The following is a 13,105-nucleotide window of genomic DNA, read 5'->3' as shown; positions in this document are numbered from 1 at the left end:
ATTGGCCTATTTTTTGATTTTCATTTTCACTCCTTTCTTCAGTCTTTTTGGCCTCCAGTCATTGCCTATGATCTCCCCTTTCCTGAGAACTTGGCCTAAGTTCTACTCAGTGATTTCCTCCATTTTGAAATCCTCCCAGTGAGTTCTGGTTCACTCTTTCAAAGTCTACACTTTGTTCTCTTCTGAGGTTCTCACAAGCAGGTTTGATTCTTTCTCCCTCAGGTCTGGCATAACCTTTCTATTGATCTTCTGTTACCTAAAATTTAATGTCTTCATGTACTCCTATTGAAGTTACATTCATGTTTATGTCTTTCGCATTATAAATAGAAATTCCCAGGGGAAGGGGCAGTTCCTGATAATTTGCCTTCCATCTTTCGTGTACATTAAAACCATCTTTTACAGATAGTAAACATTAAAAATTCAGCTATAGAAAGGAAATTATTTTTAAACAGTTGGAAAACATAATGACTGCTCTCCTGAGGTTCCCTGCAGTTATAAAGAAGAGTCATACTGTTATCAGCAATTCCCTTGGTAACTTTCTCAAGTTGAGGGAACTGAGGGAAAATCTCGGAACCTGATGCTATAATGAGGGACATAGTATTTTGGAATTTTCTGTCTTTTACCTTCCCAGGACCACATCCATCTACTTTGATGTTGCACTAAGCAGTCAGAGATTTTGGCAGCTTCATGTGTATCATGCAAATATCTTTTTATCCAATCATATGAGAATCTGATGATTACAGGGTATGAAACCTGGAACATTTATCAAGTGTTGCCATAACCCTAATTAGAAATGTTCATAGGGGTATAGAGAGAGGCATTCTGGAAACTAAGATATTCATCCACTTCCTCTGCCAAATGCTAGTCATATTCTTGGTATGTATTCAAAAAACAAGTACTTCAGCATTTGATAGAGTACTTATATGCTAGCAGGAAAACAAAGCATTGATAATGGTTTTAACAATATTTGTTTTTATTAAGTAATTGTAGGAAGAAGTTTCAATCCCCAAAGTTAGGTTATGAATTCAGTGTGTTAGTCAGTGTTTTCCTGATAAATGTTTTAAGAAAGGGGGTTGTGTTGAGATGAGAGAGAGACAGAGAGAGACATCAGAAGCAAGGTTTACTTGGGTTTGTCTTATGTATGTATGTGTGTATGTAAATGAGAACTTGTAAAACTAATATGTTCTAAAATGGTTAAAAATAACCCTAAAATTCCAGAATAATGTTACTAATAGAAGGTAGATTGACAGTATTCATAATTACTGGGGTCCAGTAGAACAGTAATACATGAGGCTTGCACAATTGATTTTTATTAATAAAATAATGTAAATTTACAGTTACTATAAAAATTATCATTGTATGTCATTCTATTTTCATTTGAAAAAATTTAAGACACATTAGAGACATGCTATGATGATGGACAGAGGTGGCACTAAGGCTCATGGAATCAGCAGAAGTAGGCGAGAATGACAGAGCTCAGCGATTCCTGAGCTCTGGGGCCCTAGAGGCCTGAGTGGGTAGTGGCAATTTCCCCACAAAAGTACTCTGAGCACAAAATCAGAAGTGCTTTGCAACTCAGTCCTATCAGATTTCAAGACGAATACATATTTTTGACCAAATGGCATTTACTTTAAAATGGGAACTGGTGGCATTTGAAAAAAAGAGCAGCCATTGCTGTTTATGCCAGACATAATAGTTATTTAATGCTGACCTCATGGAGACAGACAAGTGTAGGGAGAGCAGTTTTTATTTTGAGTGATCCAGAGTGCATGTGTGCGTGTCAGATGGGACTTGAACTGTGGAGGCTCTGTGGGGCCGCCAATCTGAAAACACAGTGACCTGAACTGGCCACATCAGTAATGGTTTCCCCGTGATTCACACATTGCTGCTGGAATTCTTCTTTTTTTTTCTGTCAACACCAAGACGAGTTGGTGTAGCGATTATTATTTGCATCCCTCACACACATATTCTTTCTGCACTATATTATGGTTTGGGTGGGAAAAAAAGAAGAAAATAAAGATTGCACATCAAATAGTTGACTTCTCTGATTGAAGTTTTAAAAACTGATGGGATGATTCATGAACTCTGTCCCTGAAAACAGAAGCAAACAACACTCTCCAGCTGGAGTTGATAGACTATCTATGCTGTTCTGCTCTTAGATTTCTATGCCATGGCTCATCCACCCCTTCATCACAGTCTCTTAGGTGTGTTACCTTTTCCTGCAGAATCTTGTTGTACTTTAGTCATCAGGGATTTCATAAGTTTGTGAAGGGTGCCTTGATATTGAAATGAAATTCTGACTGATTAAAAATAAGTATAAGCACTTTACTAAAATGTTTCTTAATGTTTTTCAAGCTGTTTGATAGGTAAATCCTCATATTTTATTGTCTGCATCGCCATTAGTTGATTTTTCCTAGCATAAGTCCAACAAATGAACTCTGAAACAAATGTCTTTCACATGTCTTGGTACCCGTTTCCCTCCCCCCCCACACCCCCAACCCGTCTTGGTTTTCCCCCCTTCCCTATCAAATTTCAAATATCCAAATACAAATAAATTCAATATATCAGATAACAAAGTGAGATACTATACCAATATGAGATAACCAAGGGACAGCAAAGGAGATGAGAGACAACATAGTACATTAAGGACAACAATCATTCATTATATGGCTTTTGTTTCACCATCCTGGAGGTCCTTTCAATAAGCTTCACATTATATGTCCTTATGTATCAAGATTTTGCTCTATTGCAAATCTTTTAGACTGCGCGTATATTTTCATTATGGTCTTTTTTGTTATTTCATCAGAATTAGCAGTGCAAACTTCAATTGTTCTTAAGGGCTGAATGGACAATATTGTTAAAAATGTTTTCTATATTTTTAATTTATTTTGGACGTTGATCAAGTCTGACCCAGATACAAGAACTGGAGTGCTTTAGCACTCCAGGACTTGGGCATGATGGGTAGGTAACATTAATCACTTTTTGGGTCCCATCCAGTAGATAACTGTTTAGTGTTACCAGTTTCTCCAGGCTCTTAAAATATCATTTAATTATCAAATTTGCTATAATATAGGCACTTTTAGTTAGATTTTATGGAAAGTTGATCAAAAATAGGGTTAATTCACTAAGCCAGAGCGCAACCCATCACTTCCATTTCCAACTGGAACCAACTATAGATAGAAGAAAATTACAAATTAGTGAGTTATGTTATTACTAATCACATGGGTAATATTGAAAGTAGAAGACAAAAGAAAGCTATCATGGTTAGATTAATTTTGGCTTATATTTTTCCTTGGTTACTCCAAAAGGGTGCTAAGCTTTCCTTGGTGCTTTCCAGTGTTAATCCTGTACTTGTGACTGAAACCTTATTGGAAACAGTCATAGCAGATGCAGTTAGCATGAGATGATTACCAATGACTGTGAGCCATCAATCTAAGGACTGGATATCTTTTTAGAGAAGGGAGAAGGACAGTTGGACATAGGAATCCTGAGGGAAGAGAACCATATAAAGATGGACACAGAAATGAGTGAGGAAGCTCCAAGGAGAATTGCCAGATAGATATACCAAGAAAAATGTGTTTCCAGGCCTCTTAGACACACACACACACACACACACACACACACACACACACACACACAGACTTATATTTAGGTAGTGGAGTATTGATACACACTGTGAAAGAAAGAATGGACGCTAAGGATTAATATTCACCATGTGCTAGTAGGCAGGAAGTTTTGACTTTTCTTGGGTGCAAAATTTAAGCTGCAGTGTGAATGATGAAAAGTAGTGACACCAAAGAATGGCAGAATTGTGATTCTGCTTTCTGGGCTGAGAGATAATATTCATAGCATTAAGTATAAAGTTTGAACTTTTTCACACTCTGAACTTTGGAGTTGAACTGTGCTCAACATGTGCATAATAGGACATGGCAGAAGAAGGAACGTGAGTGAAGGAGGTGAGTTTATACTTAGTTGTTCAGAAAATGCCAAATACTGTCTGGACTTACATGCTACATTCTGCTTCATGACAGTAGAGAAAAGTGAATCTTATAAAGCCAGGCTTCTATTCCAGGACTATAGTTCTACAGAATCAACAAGTAGGGGAGGTAGGAAAGGAAACCCAAGGTATACAATACCAGATATTGTGCTCTGTTCATTATACTGTATTATTTCTTATCAATAAATCACTGTTAAATAAAGGAATATGTAAGTTGGTGAAACTTGGTGAATATGAACATTTAAAACATCTTACTTTAAAATAAATTGGATATTTTATCTTGAAAACTCTTGTTTGGACAGTTATATAGATTCTCAATGGATATAGTTTTATCTTGAATTGGAAATGCCCCTTCTGTTTCCCTAAGACCTGTTCATCACAAACCAGTATTTTCAGGCCTCGGATGATCAGAAGCTCAGAGTTTAAATCTGGGTAGTTATGAGATTTTTAATCTTACCCAGTATAGGATTTCAAATGAAGAAACTAAAATGTGTTTTAATTTGAGACAAGTTTGGTGGCATTTTATACTTCAGTGGGTTCTAAATTGCAAGACCCTTTTCACCTTCTACCACTGGTTCCTTCTGTTCACCTGCCTGGAGAAACAAGTGTCATATAAAGTGATGGCAGAACCATCTGTTTCTGTCATTTTGACTGCACATCAGTTTCATTGCATATATGTAAATGCTTGAAGTTCTTTACAAAAGAACTCTGTGATATTATTGATTTTATGAGTTGTGATGTTTTTTGAGGTCTTGCTTTAAGTAGCAAGTAAGCTTTGAGTGCAGTTCATGAAGAACACCTATTTACTCATTTTAGGGTTAAACCAAAGCCAGTTTCTAGAAAGATGGTGAATATCTTTTTGATGTCTGAGCTCTCGAACAGGGTCAGAAAATCGTATCAAAATTAGGTCAAACATAAGGTTACTGGTGTGAGAAAACCATCCTAAGTAGAAAGAAGAGAAACTTAGAAGAAATGGGATCCATAACGAATTGTTAATGATATCACAGTGGGAATCATAACCAAGGAGTAGAAGAGTATATGATGATGGGAATAATTCATTAGGTGAATAGAAAAGATTGTAAAGAATCTTTTACCATTTGAATATTACTATATAAATGTCCACACATATGCATAGATGGTGATTTTGAAATTTAGAAGTTTAATTAGCTAGCTCAGAGACTTAAGTTTCTGTTTCCTGGTTCAGGAGAAATTTTGGCCTATTATTGGATGAAATAGAGAGCTACTGAAGATTACTGAGTAGAAGAGTTGAATGACAATGGAAAATTTTATTTGTGTAAAGAAATAAAAGAATCATTAAGATCTGAAAGTTGAGTCAGAGTGTGCCTCTGAGATAATATCAATGAAGTATTGCAAACAGTGGTAAAGAAAATATCTAGATAGCACTATTTACTATAGCAAAGATATGGAAGCAACCCAGATGCCCCTCAGTTGATGAGTGGATCCACAAGATGTGGAATTTATACACAATGGAATTCTAGGCTGCTGTCAGAAAGACTGACATTGCCCCATCTGTAAGGATATGGAAAGACTTAGAAAAATCATATTAAGTGAAGTAAGCCAGACTCAAAGGAACATAGGCTCAATGGTTTCCCTCATTTGTCATAATCAGTAGATACCTTGGGCTCTCCTAGCAGAGATTTCCAATAGAGCAAAACCTAGATACACAAGGTCACATAGTATGACACTACATGAAAGGACCTCCAGGATATAGAAACACAAGCCATATAATGAGTGATTGTTGTCTTTAATATACTATGTTATCTCTCATCTCTTTTGCTGTCCCTCTGCTATCTTATATTGTTACAGTATTTCACCTTGTTATCGGATATAGTGTATATATGCTTATTTAGTTATTTGAAATCGGATAGATAAGGAAGCAGGGAAAACAAGATGAGGGGCAGGGGTGGGGAGAGGGAAATGGGGACCAAGACATGAGAAAGGGTATCAATGTTTGTGAAGTATTGCATCTTCTATCTGGTGAATATAATGTAACCCTTCTATTAATCACAATAAAAATATATGAAAAAATAGCTAGTAAATGAATGTGCTAGCCTTCTAGCTCCATGGCAAAATACCTAAGAAAATCAGCTTAACGGTGGCAACATTTGTTTTGGGATATAGTTTCAGTCTGCTTTGGGGAGAAGCAGAACATCATGGTAGCAGGAATATGTGGAGGAGGAAGCCATTTATTCACGTTAAGTAGGCAGGAGAGAGAGAGAGAAGAGAAAAAGGAGAGAAGTGGAAGAAGGAGAAAGAGAATTGAAGACTGGAGAGCAGAGATAGAAGAGAAATAGGAGAGAGAAGAGAGCAGAACAAACATCATTTACAAGGACACATTTCAGGGATGCATTTAACAACCTTAAGTCCCAGCTCAAATTGGAAAGTTTTTATCCCTTCCCAATAGCTCATCAAATTATGGACACATGAGTAGGTTGATCCTTTGGTGAGAACAAAGTTTTCATGATCCCACCACTTTGTAAAAAGCATATCAGCAGGCAATCGAATCTTTAGCATATAGCTTTGGGGCAACATTTTAGATACCAGCCATAACAAAGAGGAATATATCTTAGGGGACATTAATTTCATTTTTAATCATGAGCTTGATACGCAACCAGAAATGAACAAGAGGAGCAGAGATTAAAAAAAGAATAAATATGGTCAAAATATATGCGTGTTTAGAACTGTTATAATAAAACCTCTTTGTTGTTAAGTCTGGGAGCTTAAGCTAGCATGTAAGATATGTGAAAGAAATCACCAAGTGTCCAAGTGGTAAGAGAGGAAGCAAAGGTTATTAACTTTCCAAGAGGTAAGGGACCAGATGGCATAAGAATATTGTTCATGAATAGAGTGAGTGAAGGCTGGAGTTGATGAGCATTTCAAATGCTGAAGGAATGTATTACTTACGTTTCATAGTTTTTTGCAGCTAGTTGTTCAGGAAGCTGAAGTTTCTCAGGGTTTTTGCTAGGTGGTGCAGTACAATCCTTTCCAGAAGTGATTAATACAGGTAGGGTTCTGTTTGAATACAGAACAGTTTCTGCAAAACAAAGGAAAAGAGCCTTCCTGACAGGTGGTTCCTCAAAAGACTTAACCTAGAGCTCCCCTATGACCCAGCAATTCCACTAGTTGGCATTTACCCTGTTGTCCAGAAACAAGGACATACCACATCCACTATCACAATGACGTTCATTGCAGCACTATTTACCATAGCAAAGATATGGAACCAACCCAGATGCCCCGCAGTTAATGAGTGGATCAACAAGATGTGGTATTTATACACAATGGAATTCTATGCTGCTGTCAGAAAGAACGACATCGCCCCATTTGTAAGGAGATGGAAAGACTTAGAATAAAATCATTTTAAGTGAAGTAAGCCAGACTCAAAGGAACATAGGCTCAATGGTTTCCCTCATTTGTCATAATCAGTAGAAACCTTAGGCTCTCCTAGCAGAGATTTCCAATAGAACAAAACCTAGATACATAAGGCCATATAGTATGATGCTAAATGAAAGGTCCTCCAGGATATAGAAACAACAGCCATATAATGAGTGATTGTTGTCCTTAATGTACTATGTTATCTCTCATCTCTTTTGCTGTCCCTTGGTTACCTCGAATTGTTACAGTATTTTACCTTGTTATCTGATATATTGTATATATGTTTATTTGGTTATTTGAAATTGGATAGGGAAGGGGGGAAAACAAGATGAGGGTCGGGGGAGGGAAATGGGGACCAAGACATGAGAAAGGGTATCAATGTTTATGAAGTAAAGCATCTTCTATCTGGTGAATATAATGTAACCCTTCTATTAAGTACAATAAAAATATATTAAAAATGATTCTGAGCTGGAGAATGGGCTGCTGAAGAATTTCGAGGAAGTCCTCCCAGGAGAAGATAGTCAGTGCGCCATGCCTTGGGAGTAAGACTGAGTTATAAGAACAGAGCATATGCATGACACTCTGGAGACCATGAAAATCACAGGTGGTGTTGTTGAGTTTGAATAAATAGCATGAATTAAAGGTAGAATGATTTCCTGATATGAATGGTTTTCTCATGTGGAGTGGAATGTTACTGTTGTTAAATGAAGGAACAGGAATCAAGACACTTATTTTGTAGTAGTCACATTCTGATTTCCTGGAACTTCAGTTTCTCCTGCTTGGACCTGTGGCAAGTACTCCCTGCATTATACACTGAACACACCACTCACCATGGTTTTTAGGCTTCATGAAGTGAAGGATCTGAACAGTTCTTGAAAAAAATGCGGTATTATTTCAGATGTAGTGTAAAATTTCATGGAAACATTAAAATGTGGTCAAATTGTGAAAAAATGAGTCAGCAGTTAAAATTATGTATCAGAGTAGCTTTTGTGAACTGGCTTTTGTGTACTGTGCACAGAGGCAGTTTCAGACTTTTAATTCCAAACTTGAAAATGGAAAATAACTGTTAAAGAAAATTTTTTTCTTTCTGCTTCAAACTGAGAGAGAGCAAGTTGTATAACTGTTGCTTTACAGAAGCAGCTGGTAGCATCTGTCAGGACAATTTGCAGCTATTACCCCCTCTTACAGATCTGACAAAATTGAATTGCTGACTAACTAATGTAGTTGCGGGTGAAAGTCACCTTTCAGTCACCCAATGACTGTGAAACAACCCTATTTTAAAAATTCATATTGCTGAGTTGCATTTGGAAAAGTGTTGTCCTCTTATAAATTATATTTTAAGATACATTAAATTTGCTTATGCAATATGTATATTTGTATACATATGTCTACGAAGTATGTATTTATAGAGTAGAAGAAAAATCCATCCTCCTCTCTCCATGATGTGCTCCTTTTAACAATTGAAAGCGGTCATGAGGAAATGGGGGGATGGAGGGGAATTTGGATGAAGGTAAATGGAAAAAACAGAGATATTTTGAAGGTTTTTTTTCCCAGTCATTTTGTGTCTTTTGAGTTGGTAATGTGAGGCAAATATTTGTGTTGCTGATACTGTGCTATAGTCTACTCTTGTGATACAGAAGGATAAGACCTAATTTAATGTGGAAAAGAGCATGTACAGAGATAATGAAACAGATCTACATTAAAATGTAATATGTTATGTGTACTATGAACCAAGGAAGGTTTGCAGATCAATTTGCATTAGAGCAGATACTGGTTTTCATTTGAAGTGTATTTGGACATATGAGTATCATGAGTGGTTGCAGGAGTAAGGTGTACTTTTCACCTACATTTGCTGATAGTCACCCTTCAAAATGTATATGATGCCTGATATACTACAGGGGCAGTAAATATATGTATAGAGAGCAGACCAATGGAGGCAGTAAATATTGTATGTTCAGAGAGCAGACTAATGGAGGAAACAAATATATGCAAAGTCTTCTGGATCATCTTGATTTGAATTGCCAACCCTTCTCCCACTGTGCAGTGTTTTGTTGAAGCCCCATGTGGCCTTTTACTAGAATGAGTAATCAAATCAGAACGCATCCTGGAATATTTAATTGTGGATCACTGTCAGTCCTGTATAGGGAAAAGCAGTGGATCCTGTGTGGAGATGGGAACATAATTTCCAGATAAGGAGAGGAATTTGCAATGACAAGGGTTTTTGAAGGACTGACTCCAAGGACAGAAAGAGGGACAGTGTACAAAGAACCAAACCAGAGATTATGATATAGCATCCAAGAGAAATTTTGTACACAGTGAATTTTATTTAAAATCCTTTCCCTAAGAGTGAAAAGAGAATGACTTCATGGGCTCCGTTCCAATGGGACTTCCCATGCTCAAGGCACTGGTATATTTTGAATAGAGGAGGAGGAGGAGGAAAAGTGGTCATTGGGAGGGAACAGATGATGCAGGGACTTTTGACTACAGTAAGAGTTGGTTCTAGGAGCAGAGGTAAACCATAGTAAATGTTTCCTCAGAATTGTGATTGTGAAGTTGCTGTTCTTCAAAAGAAAAGGAAATGCCTGTGTCTGGCAGTGTGGGGAATGAATGCTAGGGAACAAAGGTGCCTGTGGAAGACCTTTGGGAGTGACAGGGAAGAGTTGTTTTGACTAGAATGTTGTTGGGGAAAACAGAAGTAAGTAGGTGGTGCTGCCATTGATTCTGACTGGCTGGGATGGCTGACGTGGGGCACATGTTCAAGGGTCCTGTATTAGCAGTGGTGCATTAGATGGCCCACATGTCCATATCAAAAGAGCACAGGCAGTACTCAAAATGAACACTGGGGATCACATCAGTGCATAGGCACTACTTGAAATGGATTCAGTTCCTAAGGCCACAGGTCAGAGAAGGGGAAAGTAAAGAACTCCAAACGCTGAGCACAATACCCTAGCGAGAAGAAGAGCCTTCTAGAGTAGTAAGTTGGAGACAGTTGAAATGGCTGGTCAGAACTCTTACCTAAGTGGTTGTGGTAGCCTTTCTTGTCTCTACTGTACACTTCACCTTCCTTCTTTGCCTCCTTACTGCAAACTTACCACCTTGTTTTCTGCTCTAGATCACAGTCAACACTTCTAGCTTTCCAGGCAGATGTTAGATTAACTGACGGGAGGTAGCCTCTTCCTGCTGTAATTGAGCACCCACCTTCAGAGATTTGCTGAGCTTTGTCTAGGCCAGGTAAGCAAAAGAGATGACAGATAACATAGCACATTAAGGACAATAATCACTCATTATATGGCTTTTGTTTCTATATCCTAGAGGTCCTTTCATTTATCGTCATAGTGTATACAGACCTTATGTGTCTAGGTTTTGCTCTATTGCAAATCTCTGCTAGAAGAGCCCAAGGTTTCTACTGATTTTGACAAATGAGGGAAACCATTGAGCCTATGTTCCTTTGAGTCTGGTTTACTTCACTTACTATGATTTTTTTTCTAAGTCTTTCCATTTCCTAACAAATGGGGTGATGTCATTCTTTCTGACAGCAGCATAGAATTCCATTGTGTACAAATACCACAACTTGTTGATCCACTCATCAACTGAGGGACATCTAGGTTGGTTCCATATCTTTGCTATGGTGAATAGTGCTGCAATGAACATCGCGGTGCTAGTGGATTTAGCATGTCCTTGTTTCTGGACGATTGGGTAAATGCCAAGTAGTGGAATTGCTGGGTCATAGGGGAGCTCTATGTTTAGTCTTTTGAGAAACTGCCATACTGCTGCTTTCCATAGTGGTTGAACGAGTTTGCACTCTCATCCGCAGTGTAATAGTGATCCCTCCTGGCCACATCCCTGCGAGCATCTGATGTTTTTAGATTTCTTAATCATGGCCATTCTAACTGGAGTGAGGTGGAATCTTAGAGTTGTTTTGATTTGTATTTCTTTTATGGCTAGAGATGTGTAGGCATGCAATTTCTTTAATGCTAAAACGAATCCTTTAGTTCTAGGGTAACAATTTTGATATTTCTCTATTATCAGTGTATCAATTATCTTGTGATAGTGTCTTGTAAGTTTAATTTATTGATGTATCCTAATGTGATGAAGCCATATAGATTGTATTCTTTCACATCATATGATAATTTGGAGATATTTTTCAGAATTTTTATAGAGATCATAAAATGTTTCTTAGTATTTATTTATATTTTTATTGTAAAGTATAGAGGGGTTAAGGTTACATTCGCCAGCTAGTAGGTGCATTACTTCTCATACATTGATACCCCTTCTCATATTTTGTCCCATTTCCCTCCCCCACCCACTCTCAATCATCTTGTTTTTCCCCTTCCCTTTCCTATTTCAAATAATCAAATTCAGATCATAAGAATTTTATTAAAAAATTTTCAGAAAGGAGTTGCTGAGTGTGAGAAATAAAACACATTCCTCTCATTGTTTACCGTTTGTTTGGGGCTCACAATAGCTGGACCAATTTTACTTAGTGCATTTGGAAAGTCAGGGGAGCCCTGGCAGTTTTTTAGAGTGGAAGCTGGGTGACCACCACAGATAGTCTTCCTGTGGAGTCCAGAGTGAGCTTTTGTTTAGAGAATGGGGATTTCCAGTCTCTAAAGACACCACTGTAACTGAAGGAACTTTGGAAGTTTTTAATATCAGCTATTGGCAGTTGTTATCATTACTGGTATTGGGACTTACACTGAACACTTGATGCTTTCTAGTCAGGCAGTCAACACAAGCCATCCCTTCACACCTTGTCACTTTACTTATTCTAGAACAGTATCTTGTGTTGTTGCCTGGGACCGGCCTTCCTTCTCATGGACTTCTTTGTAGCTGGGATGCTAGGTATGAACTGACACACTTGTCTCATGGTTTGAGACCAGGCCTTAACTAATGTTTTTGCTCAATCTTCCTGGGTAGCTGTGATTACAGACAGCCACAAGCCACTGTACCTAATGTGAGTGGCAGTTTATCCATCTCAGCAGGACTCATGAGAAAAAGAGTACTTTTTGAATTCTAAGTATGGTCATCCTTTTCAAAAACCTTGTTTTTCTTAGAAATGTACTTATTAATCAGGATGAACTTGGATGGTAATTATATGGTAATTTGTTTTCACTACTTCATAAATTTATAATGGTGGTAATTTGAACTTATTTCACTTTATAAAATTCTTTATAAATATAAGTTGCTGGTGATAATGTTTACTACTAGCCATTTTTCCTCCATGCAGTTTAACAAAGTAAAGTAATATACCTTTTAAACTGATAATTAATAGACAAATGTTTTTGACAAAGTGGTACACTTTTTAAACTGATAACCAATAGACCAATATGTAAATTATTCTTATTTCTTTACCAAGAAAGATAAATCCATTATTCTTTCTTTTTTTTCTTTATTTTTTTATTGTACTTAAAAGTAATGAAATTTTAATTTAAAAGATTTTAATGTGGAGATTTTTCAGATCAGAATATTTGAAAACACTGTTGGAAGTCATGTACTGGTGACTCATATCTATAATCCTAGCTACTAATAGGAGGCTGCGATATTTGAGTCAAGGTTCGAAGCCAGCACTCAATAAGAAAGTCCATGGGACTCTCAACTCCATTAACAATCAGGAAGTGGAGATGTGGCTCAAAATGGTAGAGTACCAGCCTTGCGCCCCAAAATATGTATATAATATTCATATATATGTGTATCTGTTTCTATATTTCTGCTTGC

General features: G+C 37.3%; 1 long non-coding RNA gene across 1 annotated transcript in view; it reads right to left on the bottom strand.

The window, feature by feature from the left end:
• Nucleotides 1-7,041, bottom strand: part of LOC150049999 (uncharacterized) — a 33,526-nt gene extending 26,485 nt beyond the window's left edge. Inside the window, exon 1 of the long non-coding RNA XR_016538696.1 lies at nt 6,923-7,041. This is a non-coding gene — a long non-coding RNA (uncharacterized LOC150049999). The remainder of the gene's footprint in view (nt 1-6,922) is intronic.
• Nucleotides 7,042-13,105: the final 6,064 nt, after the last annotated feature.

Source organism: Megascapheus bottae, chromosome 18 (genome assembly GCF_031878675.1).
Source record: "Megascapheus bottae isolate mThoBot1 chromosome 18, mThoBot2.hap1, whole genome shotgun sequence".
NCBI classification, from domain to species: Eukaryota; Metazoa; Chordata; class Mammalia; order Rodentia; family Geomyidae; genus Megascapheus; species Megascapheus bottae.
The sequence above is the reverse complement of the archived record's forward strand: the minus strand, read 5'-3'. Positions and strand labels throughout refer to the sequence as shown.